The 20,189-nt window shown below is 46.1% G+C and overlaps 1 protein-coding gene across 10 annotated transcripts in view; it reads right to left on the bottom strand.

Moving 5' to 3' along the window:
* The window catches only part of LOC137230270 (alpha-ketoglutarate-dependent dioxygenase alkB homolog 3), a 180,903-nt gene that overhangs the window by 104,939 nt on the left and 55,775 nt on the right, over positions 1–20,189 (bottom strand). The window lies entirely within an intron of this gene.

The raw sequence follows: 20,189 nt of genomic DNA on the forward strand, positions 1-20,189 counted from the left end.
CTTATTGAGTATCTACTATGTGTCAGGTTGGCTCAGGAGATAAAATGGCAACAAAAGCAGACATGATGTCTGTTTTCATGGGTCTCAGAGTCTACCAGGATAGACAGACATGAACTAACTAACCAAATAAATAACTATGAAGTTGCAACAGTGATCAGTGCTAAGAAGCAGAGGGTCAATGGTCAAAGTCATGGACCAGTGGGCAGGGAGCTAACTGTCAAGGAGCACTGGTGAGGGCTGTGACCCAGAGCTGCTGTTTGGGGGTCTGGACCTTGCACGCTGCCATCGGTGTGACATCCCTCATGCTGGTCTCTCTTTCCATCCTCAATGTATCAAAACCCTTCCTACGGTATGCTCATTAATTTATCTGTCTCACTCTCATGATAGGGATAAGGGGGCAATATGGTGCAATGGTCAGAATGCAGGCTCTGGAGCAAACGGACCTGCTTTTAAATCCTGGATCCACTGCATGTTGCCTCTGTGACTCTGGGCAAGATGATTTATCTCTCAGTTTCCTCTTCTGTGAACTAAGAAAACAATATTACTTACCTCACAGAATCAGTATAGTGAACTAATACATGTCAAAGTATTAAAACAGTATCTGGCACAGAGTAAGCGGGGAATAAATATTTACTATTAATATAACTGGTGTTCTAAGCACTTTATATGTAATAGCTCATTTACTTCTTGCAAAAAACCTATAATAGTTACGGCTAATTACGCTTTAGATAAGAGTTCAAGCATTCATTTAAAAATATGTTAGGTACTGTGCTAGGAGCTAGGATTGGCAGTGAGCAAAACAAACACAGGCCCTGCTCCTAGACACAGGAAGAACAGTTAAAATACTACTGGGTTCCCATTGACTAAGTCTGGGACAATTTGAGCCTCCATATAATTAATGATAGCAACAATTATAGGGGTTGAATAAAGCAGGAATTTATGAGTCCATACTGGTATAAATAAATAAATGGGGGTGGTGGTGGAATTATTTGCTATGTTAGAATGCCAACTAGGACTTCCCTGATGGTGCAGTGGGCACAGGTTCGATCCCTGGTCCTGGAAGATCCCACATTCCATGGAGCAGCTAAGCCCGTGTGCCACAACTACTGAGCCCACACACGGCAACTACTGAAGCCTGAGCACCTAGAACCCATGCTCTGCAATGAGAGAAGCCACTGCAGTGAGAAGCCTGTGCGTCACAAGAGTAACCCCCGCTCACTGCAACTAGAGAAAGTCCACGCGGAGCAATGAAGACCCAATGCAGCCAAAAAACAAAAAAAAGAATGCCAACTAATGAATGTAGAAGAAATGATGGAGTTTTAGAAAAAAACGAGTTGGCAAATATCATAGCAATAACTGACTCAGGCAGGAATTATCAATGGATGCTAAAACCACTGGGTGAGAGTTTGACGAGGAATGGAATATTTACGTACTCTCAAAATACTTGTTAATTACAGTGAGGAAAATCACGTCTTTATAACAAAAAAACCCTGATAGAGAGCACCTTAACCAAGTGATTAAAGTTAACATCACCAGTGATGGGACAAACTCACATCATGTACCTCCTGATATGATGCACTGAGAAGGAAGCAACATTGCTCCTGTAGTATCTCTCCTAAATATTCATGACGTGAATTTAATCATGAAGAAACAGCAGAGAAACTCAAATTTAGGGACATTCTACAAAATAACTGCTTGGTACTCCTCAAAGATGTTAAGATCACAAAAGATAAAGGTTCCAGATAAGAAACCTGACAGCTAATTGCAACATGCGATCCTGGATAGGCTCTTGAACTAGAAAAAAAATTGTTTTGGCCATGAAGGACATTACTGGGACAACTGGAAAAATGTGAATGTCTATGGGTTACCTCATAGTATTATAGTTATATTAATTTCCTGATTTCAATAACTGCACTGTGGATATGAAAGACAATGTCCTTGTTTTTAGGAATACACATGAAGGGGTACTAAGGGGTAAGGGAGCTTCATATATGCAACTATCTCTCAGATGGTCCAGAAAATAATAATAATAATACTGATGTATGTGTGTAAAATATATATATATGGTTATATAGATAAATCAGTAGATAAAATGATAAAGCAAATAACGTAAAATGTGAATATTTGGGGAATCAGGGCTAAGGATATACAGAAGTTCTTTGTACTATTTTTGCACCTCTTTTTCCTAAACCTGAAATTATTTTCAAATTAAAAGTTATCAAAAAAATCAAGAAAAACTCCCCCCATGCTTGTTTCAGGGTGGGGGGGGGGTGTGCGGAGGGAGAGGAGAGAGAGAGATCCAAGGCCAGATCTTAGAACTGCCAAACCGACCCAGGGAGCTGTGCCTCTGTGCAGACAGAGTTGTTTCCGGCTGGCAGGAAAGGGTGCCGACAGCGAGAAACATTATTTCTGGCCCTTCTCCAGGGCAGGAGGAAACAACAAGAGGAAACAGTGAAAGCTCTGTAAGGCTGAGGAGCTGGTCCCTGAGGACTGGTGCCGGGAAGCCGAGGCGTGGGCAGGAGGTGGGGTCCTGGCAGGATCTGTGGGCCAGCAGGGCTTGCTGGGGACAGGAGATTCACTGCCCCTGGGCTCTCTCCCACCACAGGGAGAGGGGAATGAGGGACTGGAAGGGACTGGGAAGTAGGGAGGGGGAAAAACTAATATTGGCCAGGCACCTCCTATCTGCCAATCACTGTTCTGGGTGGTTTACATATACTAACCTGACTAATCCTCACAGAAAGTTTAGAGATAACCTCTGTTACTATTCCCTCATCCCATAGAGATGAAGAAATAGAGGTTTAGAGAGGTAAGGAGAGAAATTCTGTTTGGTGCACTATAGTGGGATAGATCTGTTAACTGACTTTTATGCTGAAAGCAATTTTAAAAGCTGGTTAAAATAAGAATTTTTAAAAAATTAATCAGTGATCTCACAACTCGGAACACTCGGAAGCCAAAAAAATAGGTGAAGTCAGGAATCCAGAGAGCTGGGCGGGGAAGGAGGCTGCCTTTCACCTTGAGAGCATTTGCCAAGTCATATGAACCTTGGCTTTGGTTCTCATGGGCTGATTGATAGAGATGAGAAACAGAAGAGTGAACTCCCAGAACCCACCCAAGGTGGGACACTAACAGAAGACCCAGCCCTGCACAAAGCTGGATCTCCAGTGGCCTCTCCACTAGGTTAGGGAGAAACTAAAGGCAGAAGCCACCACTCACCATCCCCACTAAAACCTAGAAAGAAATCTTAGCACTGAGTTGAGGGGAAAAGCATTTTCCCTGAGATTTCATAATCCCACATGGGCTCTCAGTGGTTTTGAAGCCTGAATTCACATTAAACTGAAACATCACAAGCTGAAGTTTTAAAGTATCCACCCAGAGATTTTGGTGTGAATGGAGAAGCAGGAAGAAGCAAATTCCCTCTTCTTTTCCTGGATGTTCAAAAGCAAAAAAGGTAAACAGAAAAAATAATGCAGACTCTATTATATTAACCAATCCCTCAAAAATACATAGAGACTAGCAAAAGCAAAGATTTCACACAAAAGCTATGAAGATGAAGTGAAACAGAAATTGCTTGGTGGAGGCTGTGGGAGAGCAGAATAGCAAGCCAGCCCAGGAGTGGCCAATTTCAAACAACTCCAGCAAAAAATACTTCACCTTTAGTTGAGGGTTCATTTTAAAGAAAAGTTTCTCAACTTCAGCACTATTGCCATTTTGGGTACATAATTCTTTGTTGTACAGGCTGATGCATTGTAAGATGTTTAGCAGCATCTCTGGGTTCTACCCACTAGATGCCAGCAGCATCACTGCCAGCTCCAAATTTTGGCAACCAAAAATGTCTCCAGACATTGCTAAATACCCCCTGAGGGGTAAAATTGTCCCTGGTTGAGAACCACTGGTCTAAAATAATAAACTTAGATCCCTTGTATTCAACACAAGCTACATACAGAGCTGAGAAGCACAGAGTAGAGACAGAGAAGCCTCATTGTGGGTGATGGAAGGTGGAGTTAGGCAACTAATGCACAGAGAAAATAGCACAGTAGCCCAGTGACAGCAAATCTCAGGAAAAGCCAGCAAAATTACACTGCCTGAAAGAAACTTCTACAATAGCTGGGGCATAGGAATCCAACTCATTCCAAGAGATGTAATTTTTAACACTGAGTTAGCACAGAAGCAATACAAAGATACTTCACAAAAGGATGGGAAAGGTCATTAAACCTACCAATAAAGAACACTGGCTAGAAAAAAAAAAGTTACCATGGAATAGATGAAAAATATGACCAAACGTTGTTTCATGAATTAACAAATCTTAATAAAATAATTGCCTCTGTGAAGGAAGAACACAAAGCAGACATCTAACAACTCAGTGAAGAGATGGCAAGGCAACGGGAGGAGGTGAAACAAGAGCTGGAAGAACTGAGGGCAGAATTTCACAAATTCAGAAATTTCAGAAATGAGGAAGCAATCAGAAGGAGGTATAAATAAGAAGGAGGGTATAAATAAGGAAAGTGAATAGAAGGAGGCAAAAGGTACAAAGTGTTTTGTTTTTAATTAGAGAGAAAATGATAAATATAGAAAAAAAGACAAAAGAGAGCCAACATACACATAATTGGAGTCTCTGGACAAGAAAAACAAAACAATGAAACACAAAAAATACTTAAAAAATAGAATTAACGGAAACTTTCTTGAAATAAAAGATTTCAATTACGTAAAAGGTACTATGTGTGCCAGAGAAAGTTGACCTAGAACAGAAAACTCCAAGACTCCCTTAATAAAATTACTGGGCTTTAAAGATAACAAAAATATCCTTTGAGCAGACAGGCCCCACAAAACAAATCACATCACTCATTAAAGGACAAAATCAGGCTAGCCCCAGCAATTTTCAGTGCCAAAACAGTGGCACAATACTCATGGAATATTTAAGGAAAAAAGGGCAAGCCAAGGATTTTATATGCTGTCAAGATGTTCCTCAAGTATAAAAGCTCCAAACATTTTTTAGACATGCAAGAACTCAGGGAGTACTGTTCCCATGAACTCTTCTTGAGAAAACTACCAGAGGACAAATTGCAAACCACCAAGTGGTGACTAGGGAAGCCACAGCAAAAGGAGGACCAGGAGAAAGCACTGAATGCACTTAAATGTAGAGTGGAGGCAAAAAGAAATGTGGACATCTGAGTGTAAATTTGTATATGCTATGACAATGTAGAAATGACATATCTAGTAAAAAATGGGGTGGGGGGAGTGAAAGAAGATGAGAATAGAGTATGTTCTCTGATGGCCCTGTCTGTAAGAGCTAGGAGATAAGGAAGATCATCGCAAGTAGAGAAATTAAATAATAGCAATATGTTTAATATATTTAATATAGCATACTTAAGAATACAAAGCTAAACATGTATAGAGATCATTTTGCATTGTGTTGAGGGAAGAGATGGGGAGGTGGGGAAATGTACTGATTTTTTTATTGCTCATTCTGGGACACTAACAGATACTGTCTAATCAAGTAGGGAACTAACTGTTCTATATAATGCTATAATTATGAAGGTAAACACTAGAAAAAAGGAAGAAGAAGCCTTCCTAAATAAGATTTTTAATTGCTCTGGCTAGAACTCCCAGTGCAATGTTGACTAGCAGGACAGAAGCGGGCATCCTTATCTTGTTCCTGATCTCAGGGAAAGCTTCCGGTCTTTCACCATCTGGTAAGATGTGAGCTGTGGGCTTTTCATAAATGTCCTTTCCCACATTGAGGAAGTTTCCTTTTATTCCTAGTTGCTGAGTGTTTCTATCATGAAAAGATGTTGGATTTGTGGAACCACCTTTGCATTCCTGGGATAAATCTCATTTGGTCATGGTGTAAATCCTTTTAATAGGCTAAATTGGATTCAGTTTGCTAGCATTTTGTTGAGGATTTTTGTACCTATATTCATAAGAGATACTGGTCTGTAGTTTTTCTTGTGGTGTCTTTGTCTGGCTTTCGTATCAGGATAATACTGACCTCACTGAATAAGTGAAGTAGTGTTCCCTCCTATTCTAATTTTTGAAGACCTTGAGAAATATTGGTGTTAATTCCTCTTTAAATGTTTGATAGAATTCACCAGTGAAGCCAGAACCTGGCCTAAACATTTTCTTCGTTGGGAGGTTTTTGATTTACTGATTCAATCTCTTTACTTGTTATAGGTCTGTATTTAACTAATTTTTAAAATATATATATATATATATTTAGATTAAATCTCAAAGTAAAATAAAAACCAACTCTTCACTGTATGCAAGAGACATACCTAATACAAAGAGGTTGAAACTAAAAGACAAACAGAGGCATTCTAGTCAAATAAATAATAATAATGATGGTTAGCAGAAGTCATTATTTCATTATCAAACAAAGTGCAATTCAGGCCAAAGCACTAAACAAAATGGAAAGGAATTGTGTTATCTATCAGGGCACCACTCAAATGCAGATATAACTATTATGAATGTCTGTGCAGCAGATAACCCAGCAGCTCCATTCACCAGGACTAATTACTGCAGCGCAAGGAAAATCAGAGCACATGAGAAGCAGGAGACTGGAATTCATCTCTCATGGCGGGTCTCAGGGGCAGAAAAGCAAGGATAGTGTATCACGTAAGGCAGCTCTGCTGAACACAAGAGACCTACAGAAGAAACAACTTTATTTTTCTCTCCTGTAACAGTCCAGGACGGTCGACAGCTCTGCTCACTCAATAGTTCAGGGACCCAAATCCCTTCCAAGTTGTGGCTCCACCATCCCCTAAGACTGCAGCAACATCTGCTTGGTAGAATCCAAGTTACCACCATATTCACGTTGCTCCTGGCAGAAGCGAGGAGAGGTTGTGGAGCCCATAATCTCAGGCCTGGGTCTCTAAGTGGCAAATACTACCTGCACTCACATTTTATTGGAGGAAACTTGTCACTGTATAAACCTAAATTCAAAGAGTGAGGTGAGCTGGTAGTGGCCCAGCTTCACGCCTAGGAAAATGGATAGAACAGACCTCAGGGGATCGCTACCAATCTGTGCCAAAGCCTGTTCCCCAGGGTGCTCACTCCCCCATGAGTAGGACACACTCAATCCTCTTCCATGGGGGACACACCAGAAAGTCCATCCAGTTACCGTACTGGTGATCTCTCAGGGACACAGACCTCTCCACCAGGTTCAGATGTGGTTCCTTGTGGTCCGAAGGCCTGTAAGCTAAAAGACAATTCTTTTTCCACCTATCTGACCAAGAGAGAGTAATGAAACAGAGAAAGTGAGACCACAGTAAACACCCCCATTCAGAAGACAGAGCATGGACAAATACACAGTAATCCCAGGGCAGGAACTGTCAGTGGGTGTTCTGTCTGCTCTGGTTTTGCCCTCTGGAACATTCTTCCTTCTCTTCTGCCCTCTTCTGAAGTGGGTGTCAACACATCTGCCTTGGGGGCTGTTTTAGGGCCTAAACAACTATGGGTTTTTCTTTGGGAAAAACAATGCCCTGGAAGATGTATTAGAGACCAAAGTCTATCTGCTTCCAGTCACACCATAAGCCAGTAACCACACTTGATGCTCAAGTGATTCTCAAGTCTACTTCATTCCTTTGCTTCTTAGCTCTAGCCACACCTCTTTCCTCACATTAAAGGCAGCTATTTGGAGTTCTACTGAAATAAGAGGCTTACTGAGAAGCAAGGCCCTTATTCTGATCCTTACTGAGAAGCAAGGCCCTTAGTCTGATCCTTGCCTTGGGGCTGGATGCCTTGAATGAATGTTTTGCTTAACAGATAATCTTTGAGAAAGGCTCTGAGCCATAACTGTCAGATCTCCTATTGCTTAGGTGACAGAAGCAGACGGCTTTTTCAACCCTGTGAGGCCCCGACATTTTAAGACATTATTCCCTTTCATCTTTGCTTGAAATCGGTCCAACGTGTGTGGATGTCATCTCTTTTCTTTGAAAATCTTGGTAAAAGTAACAAGGAGCAGCCAATATTCACTAACCATCTAGCTCTTCCCGACTTCTCCTTGAGTTACAACCTTGGAAGGTACAAAATCTGCCTTTCAGACCATCGCGGGAAACAATTTCACCTATTATTTGGCCAAGAGTCCCCAGATTTCCAGCATACAAAACTACAGCATCTGTGTTCCTGCCACCTGCTCCCTGCCCACTAGGTTTCAGTTACGGCAGGACCCTACTCTTGGTGCCAATTTTGATATTTGTTAGGGTAACGGTTGTTGACGCTGTGTGTGTGTGTGTGTGTGTGTGTGTGAGAGAGAGAGAGAGAGAGAGAGAGAGAGAGAGAGAGGGAAGAAATGGTGACTTAAAGAACTAAATTTCTTTCTCATGTAGTAGAAGGAGGTAAGCACGCCAGGCTGAGGTTCCTTCCCAATGTCTAGTCCACCATCTCTAGGGCTGTGTCTTCATCAGCATGGTAGAAGCTACGCCACCACCATATATAGGTTTCAGCTGGCAAGTGGAAGGTAGAAAATGTGGGAGAAGCATATATACAGTCATTAGACCTAGGTGTAGAAATGGCACACAAGTGTCTACCTACATTCTGCTGGACAGAACTTAGTCTCACGGACATACCTATCTATAAGAAGGTCTAGTAAATGTAGTCTAATCCTGTCCCCAGGTAGAACAGGAAAACAGATTACAGTGAATACCTATTAGTCTGTATCCCAGACACAGAACATACTAACATTATAATTTATTGGGAAAATCTGACATATGAAAATTGTAAACACACTGTGTTTTCATGTGACCATGGAGCTTTCATAAGGTCATAGAGAAAATCTCAACAACTTCCCAAAAAGAGAAATAGTATGGAAAACATTATCTGGCCACACTGAAACTAAAGAAAAAGAAATTAATAACTAAATCTGAAAAAATACATATTCTTCTGCTTGGAAAAATTTTAAACTGGTATTTAAACAACTCAGGTCAAAAGGAAATGCAATCTAAAACTGCAGTATTACCATAAAAGAGTGAAAATGAAATATAGTTACAGAAGTAGTTGGAGGAAAGTTCATAGCCTTAAATATCTATATCAATTTTTTTTTAAAAGAGTGGTAAGAAGTAAAGTTAGCTTCCAATTCAGAAAGTTAGACAATAAACTGAAAACTAAGGAAAGGAAGAACTATAAGAGATAAAAGCAGACATTAATAAAAGTTATAAAATAGAAAATAGTATGTAACTAATATATAAACTCAAAAGCTGGTTCTTTGAAAAAAATCCAATAGCAAAAGGCAAAGGAATGAAAACTATACACAATCTAAAATGATAGGGGGAATTCCACAGAAACGGAAGAGATTAGGAGGCTCACGTGAGATTAATTGGTTCACGTTATGCGAATGAACTTGAAAATATGGATGAAATGGATAATTTCCTCAGTAAAAATAATGTGTCAAAATGGATCCAAAAGAAATAAAAACATTTAAACAGATCATTTCTATCAAGGAAATAGAGAAAAATGTCGAGGGTTATCATTTTCAGGTAGCACCAAAAAAAGAAAAATTCACAGCCCAACATCATTTGCGAAAAACAACTCAAAATACCTAAATAAAATACCTAACAGAATCTAGCTGCATATTAAAAGAGCAGTACACCATGCTGACATAGGAATATTCTCCTGGACTTCAAGTACAGTTTAGCGCATCTATTAGTATAATTTATTTTAGTAATTGATCTAGGGAGGAAAAAAAATCATGGTCATCTCCATAGATGCCAGAAAGACATTTAACATTCACCTCCACTCTTTATAAAAGCGTTCAATAAAATAGAGATCATTGGATGTTTGCTTTAAAGTATCCTTTCGGGTGTTTCTTCTAGGATTTGTTACACAGGACCAGAGCCATGTTGAGTCTAGGGTGGATTACCCCCGCTACTGAGGCAAGCCCCTTCTGAGTACTCTTCCCAACGCCCGGTGAATCATAAGGTTTTCCAGTCTGGCTGATGGGAACAGGTGTTATTCTCAGTCCTGTGTGAGCACCAGGTAGGGTTTCCTCTAATCCTTTCTGGTTGTTTCTTTCCGCAGCCTCGCACGCATCCACTGATCTGTTGAATCCTGGAGGGAGACCCTCTGCAGATGTCTGGAATTCGTTCTTTCTGCAGCTCTCTCCTCTCGGGCACACTGCCCTGCCAACTCTAGACGCCGTGGTCTGCCCAGGCTCTCAGCTTCCTCTTCTCAATTCAGGGAGTGTGCCAGGCTCCATCTGAACCCCCCTTCCTGAGCCACAGTCTTGAAAGTCTCTCAAGACAGAAATCCAGAGCAATGCAAGGCTCACATGATTTATTTCCTCTCTCAAGAATCAGTGTCCTTCACTGCCTGATGCCCGGTGACTTGAAAATTGTTGTTTCATATACGTATTGTCTGACTTTTGGGGCTATTCCAGGAAGGAAGGTAAATTCAGTGCTGTTGCTCCATCTTGGCTGACAGTCTTCCAAAGCTTTTGGTTCCGCTAAGAAGAGGAGTGGAGGCATGTATGTAATTTGCATATCATCTGCATAATATGAAATACACAGAAAGGCCTTACACCCCTGTCTCCAAGTCTTTGGTTCTCTCTTCCCAGGTGAGGAGAAACATACAGCAGATCCAGCTGAGAGAAACCAGGGCTCCCCTGTAGTACCTGCAACTGAGTCTTTGTCCCCTGGCCTCATCAAGGATGTGGGATCATTTTACCCACGCTACTGAGCCAAGTCTGTGCTGGTTTTCAATTACCTGAAGACTGTTTGCTTAGACAGTCCGTTAGCCAACTGGTGCCTCCGCTTCCCTATCTTTGCAAGAAGGCGGACTGAGCAGCATTTCATCCAACCCCATAAAGCATCCTTCCAAAGATACTCTATGCATATACAAACTTCTCCCTAACAGATGCACTGTTCTTCACCGTGCTTCTCTTACATTAAAATGGATCTTAAGGACTTTTCCATATCAGCACATAACTTCTTTATTTTTTGCTATTGCATACTATTCCATTCTTAACAGAGGTATTGTGTGGTAGCCAGGCTCCCAGATGGTTCCCGGTAATCCTTTTTTGCTGGGATTCACACCCTTGTGTAATCTTCTCCCACTGAATCAGGCTGATCACCCACTCTGGGGAAAGCCAGCCACCATGTCAGGAGGACACTCAAACTGCCCTCTAGAAAAGACCACATGGAGAGGAGCTGAGGCTTCCAGCCAATGACAGTGCCAGTTTACCAGCCGTGTGAGTGTGCCACCTTGGACTCTCCAAGCCTAGTCAAGCCCTCGTATGGTTACAGCCCCAGCTAACGTCAGACAGCAGCCTCATAAGTGACTCCAAGTCAGAACCACCCAGCCAAGGTGCTCGCAAACACTGACCAGAGAACTCATGAGAGATATTAAATAATTATTGTTGTTTTACACCATCAAGTTTCGGGGTAATTAGTTCTATGGTAATACAGATTTTGGTAACTGGAACAAAAACCTAAACAATTTGGAGTAGCTTTGGGGCCAGGTAGTAGACAGAAGCTGGAAGGATCTTAAGGACATTGTTAGTAAAAACTTAAAGACTGTTAGGAGAAGCTATATTTCAGAATAGCTATGGACCAATGCCTTCTGTGTACCTTCTATTTTCCTTCTTTTTGAAAAGAAGGGTCTATATAAGCTATCCTATGCTTGTTCTACCACTGTATGTTGGATGTGTGAGGGACAGATAATTTGTCCCTATAGTCTACAGGTCTTCAGATCAAGAGGAACCATAGGTAGGGAGCTGTACCTGAGGAACTGTACCTGATGAGCCTCATTGAACTTGGATATAATTTAGATGAGAAGATTTCTGGATTTTGAGATGATGCTGTAAGAGGATAAAAGAGAACTACCAGGTGAAGGCTCTTTGTTTGCCAGCACCATCCTTCGTGCTGGGAGGCTGATGTGATGCTGGTACTGTGGCAGCCGTCTTGTAACCATGAGGGGAAAAGACATTGTCAAAGATGGCAGAGAACATGGTCAGAATCTGGGTCCTTTATTTTTCCCCCTAAGCCTTACTCATCTTTAGTGCCCAGTCCCTGACACCTGGCTTTATTTAATTTATTTTCCTGGAAATGGAGAGAGCGGCATAGCCCCTGGTGGCTTTCTGATCCTCAGACCCAGCTTTCACTAAGCTGGGTCTGGTTGTATTTCCTATCCATAAGATTCTTTTTGAATCTGGGTCTTTGATGGCATCACTGAGCCACTCAACCCTCCTTCAGCTGTCTTTTCTTTGAGCAGTAACTATTGCCTTTGTGGTCTGAGCCATGGCCACTCTGTGCTACACTTTTGAAGCCAAATACAACCTAGGTGACTCAGGGCCAGAGTCGAGATTTAAACCCCCGCCTCCACCCCAACTCAAGTTGAGAGCTTCCTCCCCATCCTGAATTGTTTTATGAATATATCCGTGTGTGTGTGTGCATGTGTGTGTCCCCATCAGGCTTCTTTAGGGCCAAGGACCATGCCCCCCACTGGGCTCAGTCCCACACTTGGGCTACTCATTGATGGTCCAAAACAGATTCAGCGTACCCAGAAGCTTTCTACGGGATTACATTCTACAGCAGACCAAAGAACAGCTAACCAATAAACCTCAGAGCACATATAACAGCCAGTAAAATGGGGTTTATGAGGCATGGGTCTGGGAGTAATAGGCTCACGTGGGCTGGCCTTTCCTGGAATATCTTACACATCTAGGACAACGGGGGCAGGGGTAGCTTTGTCAGACTCCTCCACACAAGATCAGAGGGAAGGTCAGAGGTTTCCTAAAGGCCAACCAACTGGTCCAGAGCAGCTCCTGGCGAGGGCAGGATCAGGGCCGTGGGGCAACGGCGCATTGGCTGGGGTCCCAGCTTGCGGTGGGTTGGCTCTCAGGCTGTTATTTTGGGTTTGGCATGAATTATTCAGCACAGAACAGCCCAGCCTAGAGTTTCTGGGACTCTCCCCAAGGTTGGGAGAGAGGAGTGGGGTGGAGGTGCTGTCGTCTCAGAGAAGACTCTACCTTGTCCCTCTGTGCCCCCGTCTCCCCATCTGTACAGGCTGGCGTTGCAGGTCTGGTCCCTGAGCACACTGCCTGCCCACACGTCCCCCAGGGCCAGGATTCTAAGGTTCTAGGTGCTCCAAGGTGCTTGGGGTCTTCTATAAGCTTCAGCAATTAAAGCTGGGAGGGCTCTCAGGGAAAGAGGGGAAGGGACTTGCTCAAGGCCACAGGACAAGGAGCAGAGCTGGGGCGAGTGTCTCGCGAGTCCAGGTCCTGAGCCGCTTATATCTTCCCCACCCCACCGCTGGAGTACATCTGGGGTGAGAGTCTGATGTCCACACTCCGGTCCGGAGGATGGGACATTTTCCTGGAGGGCCCCTCTGCCCCACTCTGCTGTGGACTGAGGGAAAGGCCTCTGTATTAGTTGGCTGAATACAAAGAGACCCAGCAGGAAGGCAGAGGTTTAAGGAAGACCGGAGCTCATTTCTCTCTCAGCGAATGGCCCATCTTGAGTCGACATTCCACCTCCACAGGCAGCTGCATGTCCTGAGGTCCCCAGCACCGCCCTCATGCTTGGTCAAATGCAGGCCACAGGAATGCCCACATTGGTCCTTAGGGAAGAACAAGAGCCACACGCCCGCGGTCTTAAGGCCCAGGCCCAGCATGACACGGCGACACGCACCGCTCGCTTGCTCATTCCGGAGCACTTAGCACGCGGCCCTGCTCGCCGCAAAGGAGGCAGACGGCAGCCTGGCCCTGTGCCGGGGAAGATGCTGAAAACGGACTTCACTGGGCTACTGGCAGTACCCACTGCTCAGCTTTCTACCAGATATCCCTGTGACCCTCCTTCCCACAACAGAACACACTCACATCCTCTCCAAGGACGTGGATCCCAGACTCCATCTGGTTATGCTTCCCGATCAAAGTGCAGGATATCTGGGGGAAAGGAAATCCCCCCCGAGCCCCACACGGCTCCTCCCACTTCAGTGACATAAACTGCAAGACAATTCATCTGCCCTCCCCCACCCCGGCCGCATCCCCCTCCCCAACCCAAATACGGTGGTGGACAGGGATAGGAAAACCACAGCACAGACTCCCATGGGGAAAAGGGAGGAAAGGAAACGTTCAGAAGTCGCTGGTGCACAGAGGGAGGCAAATCTCGCTGGCATGAACGGTGAGGACTTGCTCTGGCAGAGGAAGCTAATCTGGCCAACCTGGTGCTGGAAGACCCTCTTTTCCTCATCATCCTCTGTGGCTACATCTGAAGCAGGTGTTAAACAGTCTGGCTTCCTTGAAGGTTTCTTTGGGGCTCAAACAACCCTGATCACTGGCCAATTGTGACTTGCCTTGGCTATTCGTTCAAAAAGCTTGTGGTCAAGGCGCTTCTAGCTGATTCTAGAGCCAAGAGTCATAAGCAAAGACCATTTCTCAGCATAATTCTGAAGACTGTTTTATTTCATTGTTTCCTGCTCTGGCCCAGCCCTCTTGAGACAGGCTGGGACCTGGGACCCTTTGCTGCAGTGCTTGTATCTGGACAAATGTCTCCTCCAGCAACAAAACACAAAGAAACTGTAAGGTAGTGGGCAAATTATGGACAACAAGATACAAAAAAGAACAAAAAAACCTAACTGCCACTTCTCTTTTTTTTTTTCTTTTAAATTAATTAACTTATTATTTATTTTTAGTTGCATTGGGTCTTTGTTGCTGTGCACGGGCTTCCTCTATTTGCGGTGAGTGAGGGCTACTCTTCATTGTGGTGCGCGGGCTTCTCATTGCAGTGGCTTCTCTTGCTGTGGAGCACAGGCTCTAGGTGCGTGGGCTTCAGCATTTGTGGCACACAGGCTCAGTAGTTGTGGCTCACAGGCTCTTGGGCTCCAGAGTGCAGGCTCAGTAGTTGTGGTGCACGGGCTTAGTTGCTCCGTGACATGTGGGATCTTCCCTCACCAGGGCTCGAACCCGTGTTCCCTGCATTGGCAGGCAGGTTCTTAACCACTGCGCCACCAGGGAAGCCCCTAACTGCCACTTCTGAGGAGCCAGGAGAAAAAGCAGGGGGTCAGGAGCAAAAGCAGGATACTGTGCATGGCCCCCCTGTACACAATACCACCCAAAGGGTGGGCAAAACGCCTAAGCCCCTCTGGCCCGACCCCTGGCCACACCCCTACCCTCACGCCATATAAGGAATCAGCTCACCCCGCACCCCGCGGTGAGCAAGCAAGGGAACCTGTTACTTGTTCTCCCTCCCCCCTGCTGCAGCAGGGGCCCCAATGAAGCTTTGCCTGAATTTCTTGTCTGGCCTCTGATCAATTTCTATCGATTAAGGAGGCCAAGAACCGTGGTCCGTAACACTCTCACTTTAATTTGGGCTACATGGGGTGGCGGGTGAAGGGGAGGAGAGGGGAATGTGGATTCTCCCACAATAAGTCTGAGTGGGCAGATGAGACGCTTAGTCTAACCTTGCTCCAGGGCTGGATCCCGGGCCGGGCTTCCTGGGTGGCCTTCGAGAAAGGCTCTGAGCCACAACTGATGATTTCCTTCTGTGTGGGTTACAAAGAGGGGCGGCTCTCACCGCTGTGAGGCCCCATGTTTCTAGATACTCCTTATTCCTTTCCATCATTCATGTCTTGTAATAATTTGCTAAAAGCCACAGAGAGTAGCCAATGCACACAAATATTCTGTCTCTTTCCAACCACTTCTCCTAGAGCTATGTTCTCGGTCAATACATGATCAGTCTTCCAAAATGTCATAAACATGGTTTTACCAAATGCTTTTCCAAAGTATAACAAGGGGCTCTAACTTTCCAACCTGCAATGTTTATACGCTCCCCGCTTGCAGCAAAATCACTAAGTCAATGCCTAGTACTGCAGAAGTTTTGTTAGGACAGTACCCCACTGCCAGCGCTAATATTTCTTTATTCAGGGTAAGGGAAGGCTGGTATAACAAAGAGACTCAATAATGATTTAGTGGCTCAGAGAAGATAGACGTGCATTTCTCTCGTGTGTAATTGTCCACAGTGATCATTCCAGATTGGCAGGCTGTTTGGTTCCACAAGGTCATCCAGGGGCCTGGGGTCCTTTCGTCTTGTTTCTCTGCCATCCCCTAGGCCACTGGCCTTGTCGGCTCGATCACTGGGTTCAGGCACATCCATGTTGTCACTTGTGGGTAGGGGACAGAGAGCACGGTGGGCAGGGCAGGAGAAGGGTACACATTAAGGCCGAGGTCTGGGAGAAACATGCTTCTCTTCCCAGTATATGCCATTGGCAAAAACTTAGCACCTCGATAGACCTAAGTCCAAGAGCATCTGCGACACAGAGGCTGGCTGTGTGCCCTGGAGGAAGCGGGAAATCAATGTTGGTGAACAATTATCAGTCTCCACTGCGGGCCTGGGAGCTGAATGGGCAGATGGCCATTGTGTGAGTCACGTGCCTGAGAGGACTGTCCACGTGGGAGTCCCTCACCCTCTCACGGCATATATACACACAGTCTGCAGCGTGCTATTCCCCATCCAGAACCACACGGCCAGCAGACCTCCCAACACATATTTGTTTGGTAAACTTGGCCATGTCCCTACAGTTCTCTCTAAAACGATGCCTGCCATCCCACCCTGTGCCAGCGGGGGCCTGAGGGAGATGCAGGGCTGCGCCACGAAGCTGCCAGGAGATGGAAGGATATGCAGGCCCGGGTTCTCCGAGAAGCAGACTCCAAGGTGGAATTAAATGTGCAAGGCTTTCACGAGGAGGCACGCTTGTGTGACGTGAGATACAGAGGGAAGCAGAGGGAAGCCAGCCAGCAGGCTGCAAAGCAGGAGTGACCCCGGAGAAGGAGAGAGGGAGAAAAGGTGTCCGTGGACAGCGCTGCAATCTGAGGAAGCTTCTGCATTGCCATCGGGAAATCTTTGAGCCAAAGTCCACCAACGAAGAAATCTCGTGTCTCCCAAGAACTGTTCTGCCTTAGAATCCCAGCCACGTACACAGTCGCTGGTGGGGAGCAGCCTGTGGGGGGCACAGCCTCCGCGAAAGAAGGGGATGGATTGCAAAGCCAGAGCTGCTCTGTACTGGTCAGTTACACCGCTGTCATCAGAGGTCTGCAAGGCCCATTCTCATCGCCGCCACAGGGGGCACAGTAAGAAGTTGCGATCATATTCTAGAAAGAGCGTAGGCTTTCAAATAGAAAAGAAAATACATGTGGCAATCCAGCTCGCTACTGACTAGCCGTATGCCATTGCGCAAGAAACTTAACCCTGCTGACCCTCAGTTTTCTCCTCTGTAAAACGCCTGGGTAAGGTTCTCAGGATGAAATCAGAGTACCCACAGGAGGTGCTCACGAAATGGTGGTCTTTATCCTCCCCCAATCTTGCAGAGCCCGGTGGCCTAAGAGCTACCCCAAATGTGCTCCCTGACGGAGGACTCCTAAGTCCACAGCTGACCTCGATTCCCTGGGGTCACAGACAGCACCTCCCTCTCACCACCACCCCGCCCCCCACCAAGCAGACCCAGGAGTGGCACACAGCAGACTGCAAAGGACAATCTGGCATTTAAACGAGTCCAAGAAACACCCTGATAAATATCTCCCCCAGGGCCAAAGAGGAATGTTTAGAAGAGGCCGCCGGCCAGGGCTGGGATGGCGACTTGCTACCTCCTCTGAGCTCCGGCTTGTTTGAAAACTCATCACCCAGGCTAGGACTGTGGGCTAAGGCCCAGGTGGGGAAGGGAAGGAAGGAGGCGTCTCCTTGGACAAGCTTGTAAAGCCAGACGGCTGGAAAGCCAGACGGCTGGGCAGGCTTCCACCCACCCCTGGCACATGCCGGCGCTACAGCTCCCAGAGAGGCGCTCTCACCCCGGTTTTCTCTCTGCTCCAATGCGCAGTCTCCAGACTTTCTACCTCGCCTTCCCTCCCCACTACTTTCTACAGACCCCTTTCTCTCTCTTCCTCTCTCTCTCTCTAAGGGTGGCCCCTATTCTTCTCAGTCTCCTGACATTTTCTGGCTCCCGACTCTGTATTTCGCCATCTCTCTCTGTCTCTGAGCTTCCCCGTTTCCCCGAGGGCCTCATTCCTTCCCATCTTTCTGGTTCTCATGCTCTCTTGCTCCCTCAGCTCATGTCTCCCTCTTCTTCCTCCTCTCCCACCATCTGGCCTCCCGGTCCAGCTCAGCCCAGCCCAGCCGCCTCCTTGGAGCCCGTGCTGCCTTGGATTCCCTTCGAGCCACAGGGAGGAGCTGAGTCCCAGAAGTTACACAGGGGCCTCAGAGCAGCCCCTCCTGTCTCCCCTCCTTCTTCCTCTGTGCAGAGCAGAGATGCTCGGAACCAGAGAGTGCGCCCGTGTAGCGCAGGGGCCGTAGCACCCCGACCCAGCCATACCCCCGACATGACAGCATCCCAATCTCTACCCCCAGCCTCTCTCCGTGTCACCACCTCTTCCAAACTTCTTTCCATATTCAATCCTTAGAACTGCCAGTATAGGCAAAAGTAAGAAACTGAAACAAATGGGACATCACTTTTATACCAAAGAGTGGGAAATGAGCTGAATTAAATGTGGAGTACCTATTTAAGAGAAGTTCATAAAAATCATGATATAGATAGATACATACTGATGTTAAACAGAAATCCAAGTAAGAAAAAAAAAAGCATCCTAAATAGTATTTAGAGCATAAACCCATTTTGTAAAAAAAATATATATGTGGATATATATATATATATATCCACATATATACACACATATATATACATATACATGCACACATAATACAGGCATAACCTCCAAAATGTTGACATATTTATCTCGGGGGTGGTAGGAGTATGACTGACTTGTTTTTAATATAATGAACAAATAGTTCTTGGGTAACAAAACATTAATTTAAAAACAAATCAGGAAGTAGGCAAAATGAGCATCAATCTTCCTCACTGCCCCCTTACTCATTTTAACCCAACAAACTTTTCGGAAGCACCTACTGGGCGCTGGGCCCTGCCAGCAGCTGAGCAGGAATTGGAGCGATCGAATGTGGTCCCCTACAACGTCCCCAGACATTAGCCAGGATGACTCAAGGAGACTCTTCAGGGAGGCCTTTAGCTGGGGTATGGGCTGAAGATGGGAGGCTGGAGAAGGAGGCTCTCCAGCAGGGCGAAGGGTATTGGCAGGGCCGTGGTGCCCAGAGGGGGACGCCTAGCCAGGATGTCAGTCTGGAAGGGTGAACCCATAGGAAGGCTTGCAGCACCTGCCTCTTGAAGAGCAGAAACAGGAGCTATCGCCCAAGATGTAAGATAAAATGGGGGTGAGGGGGGTCAGGATGAGGGAAGAGAATGGGGAGGGGGCTCGGGGAGGAAGTTCTGAGCTTGGGCCACCCTCCTCCCACCCCAAGGGGCTCAAACCAGCCTCGCCACGGCCACTGCAGAGACGGGAATCAAAACATGGACCCACGGCTGCCTCACCACGCCGATGCCTTTGCAGTTAAGTGCCTTGGACACGTGCCCTCACAGTGGAACTGGCTGTTGCTGGGGACTGAAACGGCCTGTGTATTCCCAGGGGCGAGGGCAGCACCAAAGGCTGCAGTCCCCAAGGCCCTGAGCCCGGCAGCCTTCTGTGTGAGCCAGAGGGGAGGACATTCTTTTACACCCTGTGTGTTCTATTTTTGTTTCTTTGTTTTCTTTCCTCTGCCTTCTCGTTTTCTACAGAGCCCAGGGTGACAAGACGTGCAGGGTGAAGAGTAAAAGGCAGCTCAGATGCCCCGCAGGGCTGGGCTGAGCTGAGCGCCAGGCCCCCACCACCAGGGGGCATCCATCCTCTCCGGGTCTCTCTAAACTGCTCAGCGGAAAGCCTGGCCCTGGTGGCTCAAGTCTGGAGTGTTCTTGGAGGGGTGGGCTGGGAGGGGGCCCCAAGTGTGAGGACCTGCACTCCTCAACCGAATGTGGCTTATTACCCCCATTACCACAACGGGCCGGAGGAGCCTCTTACACTGCTAACCCGGAGGATTCAGGGCGTAGACAGGGATGCAGACAGCTGCTGGAAAGCACTGGAAAGACAGAGTCCTGTGACTCAAGGAGCACTGGACGCGGAGTCAGGAAAGCACGCTGCGCGGCCCCTGCTCTTCATGTGACCTTTCCCTCTCTGCTAGGTTTGTTTTCTCATCTGTAAGCAAAGGCGTGTGTGTGTGTGTGTGTGTGTGTGGTGCGGGGGACTCCGTGGTACCCAAGCGCCCTTCAAGCTCTGATCAAAGACAGATTCCTTGAGGAACCTTGAAGAGGGCAAAGGGAAGAGCTGGAGA

This window comes from Pseudorca crassidens, chromosome 9 (assembly GCF_039906515.1).
Source record: "Pseudorca crassidens isolate mPseCra1 chromosome 9, mPseCra1.hap1, whole genome shotgun sequence".
NCBI lineage: Eukaryota > Metazoa > Chordata > Mammalia > Artiodactyla > Delphinidae > Pseudorca > Pseudorca crassidens.